We start from the raw sequence: 14,142 nt of genomic DNA, 5'->3' as shown, positions 1-14,142 counted from the left end.
TGCACTGCTGTGCAGGCTCAGTTGGATTTCACTGTGTAAGGCCGGCTGCAAACAAACGGGTCAGATTTTGGATGCGGGGGCCCACACCGAAATCTTACCGTGTGTCCCGGCCAGTGATCCCGTGTACCTGTCTTTTCTTCTCTGTGCTGCAGTTTACCCAAGCATGTGCTGTCTGATCTACAAAGACCCTGCACATTCAATACCTTCCTCTTGTCCAGGAGAATGGACAAAAAAATAAAAAATGCCATAAGTTTTTCATGCAGAACATTGGTCCATGTGAAAATATAAAAAAATGGCTCATGTATCGCTTCATAGACTACAATGGGGTTGTGTTCTGTGTAATTAGATGGACAGCACACTGCCTGAAAGCACAGCCATGTGCCTTTATCCTCACACAGGACATAACATGCTCATAGTAAGGCTGCCTGCACGCTGCATAGCTGGATTCTGCATGTGGAATCCGGCTCTGGCAGCAGCGGCGCCCGTGCGTACCTGTAACTTTTTTTCTTCTTCTGTACTGAGGATGGTTCGCACGGCGAGCTGTTGGACATGCGCAGTACAGATGATTTTTTTAGTTTTCTTTAATTACTGCTTTCAGTGTCATCCCGGTAGGACCACGGATTAGATGGTTTCCATTGACTTTAATGGAAACCGTCCGCACAGAATCTGTGGAAAAATGGAGCACGTTGCGTTTTTTTCCCCCCGCTTGCAGAAACCGCAATTGGTTTCCACAAGTGTGCAGGAAGAATTGATTTCCCATAGCATGCTATGGGCGCTGTTTGCTGTGGATCCGTGGTGGCCGCAGATTCCGCAGCAAATCTATATAATGGCCAGTTTACGGACGCAATTCTAGTCAGGTCACGAGGAGAGCTTCCAGAGGTGATACGATTATGTTGAGGACGCTACAGGCTGGGTGTGTATGGCCTTTATCTCCTGACAGGTAATAACATTGAATGGGGACATCTATCTTTACACTTTGGACATTTGATGTTACATGTAATGTAGACTCAATGACCTCGAGCCTAAGTGTGGTTTCACACTGGCAAAAAAAAAAAAAATTAAAAATTGAGATCTCCCGTGTGGATCCAGCCTTACACTGACAGCACAAGCACTAAAACATTAGACCGTGACCCCAAAGGGCAGCATAAATTCAGGCGAATACGTTTTGGTTACAAGTCGGCGCTAGCAGGGTGAATCAATGAACCCTTCCTGTCAGACGTCAGCAGTTCAGATGGGTGGAGCAACTGTGTGGGGAATGCTTTTTTGATGCACCGTTTGTCCTGATATCTTGGAATGCAGTCCTGTTATTGGCTGCAGCCTGTGAGGTCCCATAAATTGGGCGGACTGCAGTGGTAAACAGAGACTGGAGTGGGGGACCAGTCACTGTCACGGGACACAGTGGGAGCAACCCTTACAACCCCTTTAAATTTCCTCTCTTCCTCATATTTCTCTTACATTTATGCTATTATCTGGTTCAGTATTTGTCGCACCCTAGCTGAGGAAGGGGTGTGTGTACTCCGAAACGCGTTTTTGTGCTGGTTGGGATAATAAAGAGAAGCTAAAACCACTCCATCTTGTATTACTTGGGAAAGTTGTGCCATTCTTGCCCATTTACCTGCTGACTCTGCATGCTACGACTAAGCGCACACCAGATGCCTGAAACATAAGCAGCCTTTTCTTGCGGTACGGATCTGATCGAGTTGCCAAATAAAACTCAAATTGGATTTTTCACTTTGAAGCTGCTGCATGCGGCTTGTGACCATCTCTGTCGAATACGGCCATTGAGGTAGAAAGGTGCCGAACCACGGCTTTGGGTTTTCTGTTGCCCATCACTTGAAGTAAGGGTGGCTTTACATGGAACAACTATCAACTGACTAGTCGCTAAAGCATCCCAACCACTGTGCGCCTTCACAGAGCGACTGTTCACTTGTTCTTCAATTTCGTGATTGCTGAAGGGATTGTTGATAGCAGTTACATGGGCCGAAATATCCCTTGCCGACTAGTTAGAGGGCGTGAGGTTCTTTGGTGGGCATGATTTGAGGTTTTCACACGCAACCTGCTCACTGGTTGTTGAGTCCACTTAACACACAAAGATACACGCAAGCAGGCTTCGACAGAACCCTCGTAGCTGCAAGAACCCACCGCACCGGAGGCCAAAAAAAGCCAAAGACTTCAGCAACAAGTGCATCTTCGAAGACGAAAACCAGCCAGAGACCGCAACAGAGAGTGTTCTCTCGAAGACCAGAAGGGACTGTTCAATCAAGGATCACTTGCACAGGTTTGTGTTTTTGGGAAGGAATGAACATTAAGAGGGGGGACAAAATGTTAAAAAAAAAACGAAGACAAAACAGGAGCTAATCAGCATTTGGTAGAAGACGCACGCCATACAAGCGTACGGTACTGTTGTATCTTGTCTCCACTAGAAGCAAAGGGTGGAGAGATGGGTGAGCTGTGTTAAGATGCAGGTGATGCCCACAGCTGCTGATTGGCTGGCTGACTGTCCCTGCTGCCCTGCCAGCCATCATCTCCGGGTTCTCCGCTTCCATCTTTTCCCCTCCAGACTCTGCCTGCCATCTCCGCTGCTCTCAGTGCCGACCACCCTCACACTGTGCTCCCTGTCCACCTGTCGCCAGCTGACACCTGGGCTGGTGACGGAGGTGGGGTGCATCCAGCAGCAAAAGAAGACAGCGGCAGACAGAACAGAGCAGCGGCTGTGACCTTGGGGCGGATGGAGGTGTGAGACAGCGGTGAAGTGCATTGATGGATGCATCGTACGAATTGCAGCCCGGAGCGCAGAGGGGAGGCCAGCGGGGAGACTGTGGGCTGGCCCGTGCGCGGACACATGGCAAACCCTGGAAACTGTGACAGCGGGGCCGCTAGCAGAGATACGAGACCACCGCACACTACTGTGATAGAGCTGGCAGGCCAGCTGACAGCAGCGGAGTCAGGAGCTAGGAGAGGCCACCGGACAGCTGGCTCCAAACACTGATAGCAGCGGGGTCGGGAGCTGGGAGAGGCCACTGGACAGCTGGCTCCTAACACTGATAGCAGCGGGGTCGGGAGCTGGGAGAGGCCACTGGACAGCTGGCTCCTAACACTGATAGCAGCGGGGTCGGGAGCTGGGAGAGGCCACTGGACAGCTGGCTCCTAACACTGATAGCAGCGGGGTCGGGAGCTGGGAGAGGCCACTGGACAGCTGGCTCCTAACAGTGATAGCAGCGGGGTCGGGAGCTGGGAGAGGCCACTGGACAGCTGGCTCCTAACAGTGATAGCAGCGGGGTCGGGAGCTGGGAGAGGCCACTGGACAGCTGGCTCCTAACAGTGATAGCAGCGGGGTCGGGAGCTGGGAGAGGCCAGCAGGACACTTACAGCAGCGGCCTCCGATGCAGGTGTGTGTCTCCGCCAGCCAATCCGGAGCTGTAGGCATCCCCTCTAGCTCCAGCAGCAAAGCCTATGTCTCCACCCATTACTATGGTGGAGACAAGATACAACAGTACCCAAGCGCACACAATTCTGCACATTTGTTGGCTAATTAATGAAAGATGTCGATTATCTGTCCACACCAAATGACTGTTAATCAACCAGTGACTATTTTTAAGTGAGCTGAAATGAAGCGACTAGTGAGATAATTCTTGGTCATCAACTTGTTGGTGGCCATGTTTACAAGGAAAAAAAACTGTCGCTTGTATTCGCCCTATGGACTGATTATTCAGAGGGCAGCTGTCCCATGTAAAGCCCCTCTCATGTCCCTTTTATACAGGACGACAGTCGTCTAAACGACATGAGCGCTGGCGTCACGCTAAGGTCATTAGTGCTTGTGCAGAGCATTTAGACATGCAGAGAACACCGCTGGATCGCGGGCTTCTCGCTTAGCGCTTCACCTTCTAGTGTTTACACGTAACGACAAGCCCACAATCTAGCATCATCCCTGAACGGCACTGATAACGAATAATAAGTGATATCTGTGCATTAAAATTCAATTTCATTTGAATGAATTTTGATTGACAATCGTCCCGTGTAAACGACCTCCAAGTCATAAAGTCTGTAATCAAGATCAGTCAGTAGTGGAGGTATTAAGAGAGGGTTGTATGAGTTATGTAAAAGACATCACCAGGCTGTTACATATAATGTGGTTCCCCCACAAAAGCAGCAACCGCCCCCACACATCCTGTAAACCTGCTGCTGCAGCCAAGGATAGCGCTCGGTGACATTGGCTGCAGCAGCTTGTTTGGAGATGGCTCAGCCTGTAAAGATGACGTCAGCAGGCGGGGGAGGAGCGGAGACCATCAGCTGATGTGTTATTTGTACACTACAGGGTGGGGAACCTTTAAGATGCCCTATACATAACTTATGCAAACCCCTTTAAGAATGTACAGATGTCACACACAAGCCAACTTGTATATAATAGGATGCCCGGAGCAATAAAATCAGGCGGAATCCAAGGATATTCAGCAGCAGCAAAAAGTTGTGAACTTCCAGAGTTGTGGCCAAGTGGCGCCTCCTGAGTGTGAGGTGCCACACTGTGGGAATGCTGCTTCCACCACAGGCTGTCAGTAGGCTGCAGCCAGACCCCAGTCACACCTTCCACACAGGTTCCCTGCCAATCACACCTATGCAGAAAGGACATCACTGTGAACCTGGCAAGGGTCAACCCCTTGCATGCAGGAAGTGCTCCGCATGATGCCCCCGCTGTAAGGAACAGAATGTCAGCTACTCACCCGGTACCTGCTCGTACTGATGGCAGCGGGCGACCGAGCATCACACGGCAGAGTCCAGAGTCTGAGTCCACGCCAGTGAGCTACACATGCAACGTCACCACACACCCGCACTGCTGCGAAGACCCAGACCGCGCCCACTAGACACGCCCACATTCCTATGCATGAGACAGTTGGGCGGGGCCGTGACGTCACGGGCAGCATAACCTTGCTTTTACCGTCAGGCGTGTTGTGGCCACTGGAGAGGCTTCTGCTTACTGAGCGTACAGCTGTGTGTCACGTGACTGCACTCCAGCTTGTACCAAAGGGTGACAGGAGTGGGGAGGGACGTCGAGGAGCGGCCTCCTGCCCTTCAATGCAGTGGAAGGCACTTTGTGCTCATCCACCAGCCAGTGTGTATCATCGGTCTGGGAGTAGACCTGCAGTAAATGGGGCCTTACAACTAATTAGCTATCCTCGGGATCGTTCATCAATAGTTGGGGTCCGCCAGTGCCGCTAAACCCTGCAATGGGGTCGAAGCTGCTGCTGCGACTCCTTTGTAGTGCCTGGCGCCAGCGTTGCCAACCTCTATTTTTTTTTACTTTTCCTGGGTACTATATGCAAAAATCACAGACAGCCAACATTTTTGACTGACATCAGAAAAGCAAATGCATGATAAAAAGTATAAGAGCGCCTTCACACTGGCGAAAAGATCATGCAAGTTTAGTGCGTTGCGAGACAAACAAATCTCACACCAAGATGAAACCCATTCTTTTGAATGAGTTTGTTCACACTGGCGATGTTTCCCTGCATGGCATTGCCTTGCGTTGCAATATGGAAAACAAACTGCAGCATGTCCATTGTTTTAGTAATATCGCCCATTGACTTCAATGGGGCCGTCGGGAGCAGCACTGGTCCTATGGGAAAGCAATGGGAGAGCTTTGCGATCCTTTGCCACTGCTGTGACAGCAGCAGGGGATTCCTTTAACTCCATGGGGAGTCCCATCATCACTGCACACTGTGGTCATTGATGAGGGGACTCCCCAGTGACATCACAATCTCCTGCTGTGGCTGTGACAACAGCAGGAGGGGATTCCTTCATCTCTGTGTGGAGTCCCATCATCACCAAACACTGTGGTCATTGATGAGGGGAATCCCCAGCGACATCGTGATCCTCAGCTGCTGCTTTGACAGCAGTGGCAGGGGATTCCTTCAGTGATCTCCTTCCATTGATAGGAGAACATGGTGATCTCCTGCCGCGGCTGTGTCATTGCGAAAGGGCCGCTCATAGCACGGCTTCCACTGTCTTCAATGGAATCCGCACAGAGATAAAGCATGCTATGATTTCCACTGGTGTAGAGGATGTTGTGTTTCCGCTGGTGTAGAGGATGTTGCGTTTTGCCATAGCATGCTGAGGGCGGTATGTGCTGCAAAATCCGGAGGCAGATGCCTGCAATGCAAATCCACCCGCATGTAGGCGTCCTAAGAGGGCTATAATGCATGTCTAGATCCAGGTCAGGTACTGATATGAACTCATTATCAGCATTTCACGTGAACTGTAAAAAGATGATAATTATAATAACCACCAGCCTCAAAAATTCAAGGATGCACCTAATATTTTTCACAGACTGTTCAGTAATTTTTGGATGGTTGGCAACCTGAACCTTTCATCTCGAGCGGGCAGGTACTCGATAATGCTCGCTCGAGCAATTGCCTTTACCGAGTATACTCGCTCATCTCTAATCATTATATATATGTACACTAAAGATTCAATAGAACCATGAAACTCCAATAAATACATAAATAGATGTAAAATGTACTAATATATCTAAACTCATCTAAAATTTTTCTAAAACTTCATTCAATCCGCAGGGTACTAGTCTGTTCAGTCTAAAGATCCAATACATCTCCTTAGGCCTCATGTCCACGGGGAAAATCAGGCCCGCCGCGGATTCTCCATGCAGAATCCCGCAGCGGGTCCCTCCTTTCCCGCGGACATGAGGCTAAAAAGAAGATAAAACTTAGCTGTCCGGACGCTGCAGATCTTCCCTCCGTCGCGGCCGGATATTCTCTTCGGTCCGGCAGATGTGCTTGGCACGCCGGCAGCGTGCCGCGCGCATGCGCCAGGCACTTTAATTTTTTAACACCTGCTCTCCCGCGCTACTGCGCCGGAGAGCAGGAATTCAGGTACGGGTGTGCCGCGGATCCGGACGGCTTTCATAGGCTTCAATAGAAGCCTGTGGGAGCCGTCCCCGCGGGAGACCCGCACTAAAAATGGAGCATGCCGCGGGTGTTTTCCCACAGACGCAATCCGCGCCTGAAGGGAAAATGACATCCGCAGGTATTTAACTACCTGCGGGTGTCCAATGCATCCCTATGGGGCGCGGATCATGCTGCGGGAAAAACGCAGATTTTAAACAATTTACCAGTGGACATGAGGCCTTAGCTTTAAGTCAATTGAATAGAGATGAGCGAGCACCAAAATGCTCGGGTGCTCGTTACTCGAGTCGAACTTCCCGCGATGCTCGAGGGTTCGTTTCGAGTAACGAACCCCATTGAAGTCAATGGGCGACTCGAGCATTTTTGTATATCGCCGATGCTCGCTAAGGTTTTCATTTGTGAAAATCTGGGAAATTCAAGAAAGTGATGGGAACGACACAGAAACGGATAGGGCAGGCGAGGGGCTACATGGTGGGCTGCATCTCAAGTTCCCAGGTCCCACTATTAAGCCACAATAGCGGCAAGAGTGCCCCCCCCCCCTCCCAACAATTTTTACTTCTGAAAAACCCTCATTAGCAAGGCATACCTTAGCTAAGCACCACACTACTTCCAACAAAGCACAATCACTGCCTGCATGACACTCCGCTGCCACTTCTCCTGGGTAACATGCTGCCCAACCGCCCTGCACGACCCAGCGTCTGCTGCACACACAAAAGTGTCACTGCGCTCCCTTCAGCTGCCCCCATGCCACACGCTCACTTCATAGCCACACCACCCTCATGTCAATTTATAATTGCCTCTGTGATGAGGAGGAAATGGGGCACACACTGCAGAGGGTTGGCAGGGCCAGGTAGCGACCCTCTTTAAAAGGGGCGGGGCGATAGCCCACAATGCAGTTGAGAATCACTGACAAAGCGACGTTCGATCTTCATTCCAATCCTGTGCCACCTCCATCAGGAGCTGCAAATGTCGCCAAAAGTTACATAGCGATGGGGAATCCATGTGCCCACACAGTGTTCATTCTGTCTAGGTGTCAGGTGGCTCAATCGACACTGCAAGGGGAAAGCCATCTGCACTATGCCCCCTTTCCAAGTCACTCAGTGTCTTAGTGGCAGACAGGTAAAGCACCGCGATTGGAAATAAATGTGCACCCACAGCAGGGGTGGCTCCGAGGAAGCCACTGACGGTACCAAAAAAAATACCATTGCAGTGCCGCCCTTAAAGCTGAGGTAACGCGAGAAGAAAGGAAGGTTGGCTTTTGGCCACACTGCAAGCCCTAGTCACACAGGCTGGGTTATTTTCATAGTCACAGGTAGGTAGAACTCCGCTATGGGAAGTCTGTGTGCACCCACAGCAGGGGTGGGTCCCAGGAAGCCACAGGCGGTACATAAATAAATCCCATAGCAGTACCCCTTATAGCTGATGGCACGTCAGAAGAAATGCAGGTTGGCTTTGGCCCACACTGCATGCCCCAGTCAGTCTGGGTAATTAAGATTGGTCACAGATAGGACGAACTCCCCTATGGTATGTCTGCGTGCACCCAAAAGGATGGGTGGCTGCCTGGAACCCACCGACGGTACATATATATATATCCCATTGCAGTGCCTCCCTTAGAGCTGATGGAATGCGAGAAGAAATGCAGGTTGGCTTCGACCCACAATGCAAGTCCTAGTCAGGCTGCGCAGAGGCTAGTATTAGCAGTATTTCAGTAGTAGCAAAATAGACAGGCCCCAGTAACAATTCCGTAGCAGCAGTATAGGGAGAGCCTAGTATTCGTAACATTTCAGTAGTAGCAGTATAGAGAGGCCCCAGTAACATATCACTAGCAGCAGTATAGGGGAAGCACAGTATTAGTTCCATTTCAGTAGTAACAGAATAGACAGGGCCCTGTAACAATTCTGTGGCAGCAGTATGGCCAAAGGCCTGTAGTAGTAACATTTCAGTAGTAGTAGCAGTCAAGACAGGCCCCAGTAACAATTCCGAAGCAGCAGTATAGGGGGAGCACAGTATGAGTTCCATTTCAGTAGTAGTAGCAGTCTAGACAGGCCCCAGTAACATATCACTAGCAGCAGTATAGGGGGAGCACAGTCTTAGTTCCATTTCAGTAATAGTAGCAGTCAAGACAGGCCCCGGTAACAATTCCGAAGCAGCAGAATAGGGGGAGCACAGTCTTAGTTCCATTTCAGTAGTAGTAGCAGTCAAGACAGGCCACAGTAACATTCCCATTGCAGCAGTTTAGGGAGATAACAGTCTCTTTCACATTTCAGTAGTTGCAGTATAGACAAGGCCCCAGTTACATTTATGTAGCAAAAGTGTAGGCCAACCCCACACACCTTGCTGTACCATGAGTGCAGGCGAAGCCCATAAAAATTACTAGGATTACACTGTAGGCGAGGGCCCAAATAAATTGGTGTACCAACAGTACTAATGTACATCAGAAAAATTGCCCATGCCCAACCAAGAGGGCAGGTGAAATCCATTAATCGCTTTGGTTACTGTGGCTTAATTTGTAACTAGGCCTGGAGGCAGCCCAGTTAAAATAAAAATTGGTTCAGGTGCAAGTTTCAATGCTTTAATGAGAATTGAACGTATAAACATTGTTTACAAAAGTAATATGACTGAGCCTTGTGGGCCTAAGAAAAACTGCCCGTTCGGCGTGATTACGTGAGGTTTCAGGAGGAGGAGAAAGAGGAGGAGGATGAATATAATACACAGATTGATGAAGCTAAAAGGTCCCCGTTTTTTATGGTGATAGAGAACGATCCTTCCATTTGAGGGTGCAGCCTACGTATTGTTTAGGGACCGCTGCTGTCCGCTGGTGAAGAGGAGAAGTCTGGGGAAATCCAGGCTTTGTTCATCTTTATAAGTGTAAGCCTGTTGGCACTGTCAGTTGACAGGTGGGTACACTTATCCGTGATGATTCCCCCAGCCGCACTAAACACCCTCTCTGACAAGACGCTAGCCGCAGGGCAAGCAAGCACCTCCAGGGCATAGAGCGCGAGTTCAGGCCACGTGTCCAGCTTCGACACCCAGTAGTTGTACGGAGCAGAGGCGTCACTGAGGACGGTCGTGCCATCGGCTACCTACTCCCTCACCATCCTTTTACAGTGCTCTCGCTGACTCAGTCTTGACTGGGGAGCGGTGACACAGTCTTGCTGTGGAGCCATAAAGCTGGTAAAGGCCTTGGAGAGTGTTCCCCTGCCTGTGCTGTACATGCTGCCTAATCTCCGCGCCTCCCCTGCTACCTGGCCCTCGGAACTGCGCCTTCTGCCACTAGCGCTGTCGGATGGAAATTTTACCATCAGTTTGTCCTCCAGGGTCCTGTGGTATAGCATCACTCTCGAACCACTTTCCTCTTTGGGTATGAGAGTGGAAAGGTTCTCCTTATACCGTGGGTTGAGCAGTGTGTACACCCAGTGATCCGTAGTGGCCGGAATGCGTCTAACGCGAGGGTCACGAGAAAGGCATCCTAACATGAAGTCAGCCATGTGTGCCAGGGTACCTGTACGCAACACATGGCTGTCCTCACTAGGAAGATCACTTTCAGGATCCTCCTCCTCAGGCCATACATGCTGAAAGGATGGCAAGCAGCATGGGTACCCTCAGCAGTGGGCCTGGCTGTCTCTATCCCCCTGCTCCTCCTCAGGCTCCTCCCCCTCCACCTCCTCTTCCTCCTCAACGCGCTGAGATATGGACATGAGGGTGCTCTGACTATCCAGTGACATACAGTCTTCCCCCGCCTCCGTTTCCGAGCGCAAAGCGTCAGCCTTTATGCTTTGCAGGGAACTTCTCAAGAGGCATAGCAGAGGAATGGTGATGCTAATGATTGCAGCATCGCCACTCACCATCTGGGTAGACTCCTCAAAGTTTCCAAGGACCTGGCAGATTTCTGCCATCCAGGCCCACTCCTTTGTAAAGAATTGAGGAGGCGGACTCCCACTACGCCGCCCATGTTGGAGTTGGTATTCCACTATAGCTCTACGCTGCTCATAGAGCCTGGCCAATATGTGGAGCGTAGAGTTCCACCGTGTGGGCACGTCGCACAGCAGTCGGTGCAATGGCAGATTAAACCGATGTTGCAGGGTCCGCAGGGTGGCAGCGTCCATGTTGGACTTGCGGAAATGTGCACTGACCCGGCGCACCTTTCCGAGCAGGTCTGACAAGTGTGGGTAGCTTTTCAGAAACCGCTGAACCACCAAATTAAAGATGTGGGCCAGGCATGGCACGTGCGTGAGGCTGCCGAGCTGCAGAGCCGCCACCAGGTTACGGCCGTTGTCACACACGACCATGCCCGGTTGGAGGCTCAGCGGCGCAAGCCAGCAGTCGGTCTGCTCTGTCAGACCCTGCAGCAGTTCGTGGGCCGTGTGCCTCTTCTCTCCTAAGCTGAGTAGTTTCAGCATGGCCTGCTGACGCTTGCCTACCGCTGTGCTGCCACGCCGCGCGACACCGACTGCTGGCGACGTGCTGCTGACACATATTGATTGCGAGACAGAGGTTGTGTAGGAGGAGGAGGGGGGGAAGGTTTAGTGGAGGAGGCATACACCGCCGCAGATACTAGCACAGAGCTGGGGCCCGCAATTCTGGGGGTGGGTAGGACGTGAGCGGTCCCAGGCTCTGACTCAGTCCCAGCCTCCACTAAATTCACCCAATGTGCCGTCAGGGAGATATAGTGGCCCTGCCTGCCTGTTCTTGTCCACGTGTCCGTTGTTAAGTGGACCTTGCCAGTAACCGCGTTGGTGAGGGCGCATACAATGTTGCGGGAGACATGGTTGTGCAGGGCTGGGACGGCACATCAGGAAAAGTAGTGGCGACTGGGAACTGAGTAGCGCGGGGCCGCCGCTGCCGCCATCATGTTTTTGAAAGCCTCCGTTTCCACAAGCCTGTACGGCAGCATCTCCAGGCTGATCAATTTGGCTATGTGCACGTTTAACGCTGGAGCGTGCGGGTGCGTGGCGGCGGACTTGCGCTCAAACAGTTGCGCTAGCGACGGCTGGATGCTGCGCTGAGAGACATTGCTGGATGGGGCCGAGGACAGCGGAGATGAGGGTGTGGGTGCAGGCCGGGAGACGGTTGTGCCTGTGTCCTGAGGGGGGGTTGGATCTCAGTAGCAGGTTGGGGCACAGGGGGAGAGGCAGTGGTGCAAACCGGAGATGGTGAACGGCCTTCGTCCCACCTTGTGGGGTGCTTGGCCATCATATGCCTGCGCATGCTGGTGGTGGTGAGGCTGGTGGTGGTGGCTCCCCGGCTGATCTTGGCGCGACAAACCTTGCACACCACAGTTCGTCAGTCGTCTGCACTCAGTGAAAAACTGCCACACCTTTGAGCACCTCGGCCTCTGCAAGGTGGCATGGCGCGAGGGGGCGCTTTGGGAAACAGTTGGTGGAATATTCGGTCTGGCCCTGCCTCTACCCCTGGCCACCGCACTGCTTCTTCCAACCTGCCCTGCTGCTGCACTTGCCTCCCCCTCTGAAGACCTGTCCTCAGTAGGCTTAGCAAACCAGGTGGGGTCAGTCACCTCATTGTCCAGCTGCTCTTCCTCCGAATCCTCTGTGCGCTCCTCCCTCGGACTTACTGCCCTTACTACTACCTCACTGAAAGACAACTGTGTCTCATCGTCATCGTCCTCCTCACCCACTGAAAGCTCTTGAGACAGTTGCCGGAAGTCCCCAGCCTCATCCCCCGGACCCCGGGAACTTTCCAAAGGTTGGGCATCGGTCACGACAAACTCCTCCAGTGGGAGAGGAACCATTTTTTCCCACTCAAGGCCGGGACTGGAGAACAGTTCCTGGGAGCCTGCCTGCTCTTCTGAATGTGTCATTTGCTGGGAGGGAGGAGGCTGGGAGAAGGGAGGAGCAGCAGCGACAGGATTCAGGGATGCAGCAGTGGACGGCGTAGAAGACTGGGTGGTGACGGTGGATAGTTTGCTGGATGCACTTTCTGCCATCCACGACAGGACCTGGTCACACTGCTCAGTTTCTAATAAAGGTCTACCGCGTGGACCCATTAATTGTGAGATGAATCTGGGGACCCCAGAAACTTGCCTCTCTCCTAATCCCACAGCAGTCGGCTGCGATACACCTGGACCAGGAGCTCGGCCTGTGCCCACATCCTGACTTGGGCCTCCGCGTCCATGTCCTCTAGGCGTACCCCTACCCCTCAGCATGGTGTATTACGAGTAGAGCAGAAACAGAACGCTGTAATTAAATGTGCCGCTTATTGGCCTGTGGTTGGAGGCTGACTTCGCTTACGGAACGCACAGCAGAGGCAGGAAACAATTATGCGCACGCCTGTAGTCAGACCTAGGTCCGTATGACTGAGCTACTGGAATTCACAGGGCAGAACCAGTCAAGTGGCAAAAGGCCAGTGGTAGGCCTTAAGTATTTTGCTTCAATTTTTTAAAAATGGTGAGGTGAAGAACCAGACAGACACCGTATGCAGCGTATATATGTATACTTTTTCCCTCTGGTGGGATGACGGCGATCATGTAACGGACACAGCAGAGCCAGGAAACAATTATGCGCAAGCCTGCTGTAACGCTTAGCTGGGTAATAATGAGCGACTACTACCCCCAGCAGACATGCAGTAAACTGTACATGGTCACAGGCTTGGCTGGGTAATAATGAGTGACTACTACCCCCAGTAGACACGCAGTAAACTGAAGACGGTCACAGGCAGCCCAAATATAGTATTTTTTTCCAAGTTTTGGGAAAAAGCCCACTGCCTATATAGCCTGTATAAGGATTTCCCTGGTGGAGGATGACTGTGGTTATTGAAAGCACAGTGCAGCCAGAAAAAATTATGCGCAAGGCTGCAGTAACACCTAGCTGGGTAATAGTGAGCGACTACTACCCCCAGCAGACACGCAGTAAGCTGAACACATTCACAGGCAGCCCAAAGATTTTTTTTTCCAATTTTTTTGAAAAAGCCCACTGCCTATATAGCCAGTATATCTCTTTCCCTGTACCACTGTCCCTGCCTCACCAGTACTGCCCCTATACTCAGTAAAATGACTGCAGACTGAGGACGCTATGGTCTGCACGCCCGATATACAAAAAAAAAAGTGCACATCTGCTAAAAGCAGCCTCAACAGTACTGCACATGGTCAGATGTGGCCCTAAGGACGACTATTGGGGTTCTTGAAGACGAAGATAACAGCCTAACACTCTCCCTATAGCAGCTACAGCAGGACAGCACTTTCCCTAATGTCTCTCAGCGTGCATCTGTGGCG

General features: G+C 51.5%; 1 protein-coding gene across 1 annotated transcript in view; it reads right to left on the bottom strand.

Annotated features, from left to right (window-relative positions):
* The window catches only part of LOC136582882 (uncharacterized protein C11orf24 homolog), a 65,058-nt gene extending 60,197 nt beyond the window's left edge, over nt 1–4,861 (bottom strand). The window contains exon 1 of the mRNA XM_066584167.1: nt 4,719–4,861. The gene's annotated coding sequence lies outside the window, so the exon portion shown is untranslated. The remainder of the gene's footprint in view (nt 1–4,718) is intronic.
* Between the last annotated feature and the right edge of the window lie 9,281 nt (nt 4,862–14,142).

Source organism: Eleutherodactylus coqui, chromosome 11 (genome assembly GCF_035609145.1).
Source record: "Eleutherodactylus coqui strain aEleCoq1 chromosome 11, aEleCoq1.hap1, whole genome shotgun sequence".
Taxonomy (NCBI): domain Eukaryota; kingdom Metazoa; phylum Chordata; class Amphibia; order Anura; family Eleutherodactylidae; genus Eleutherodactylus; species Eleutherodactylus coqui.
This window is presented reverse-complemented; position numbering and strand designations above follow the sequence as displayed.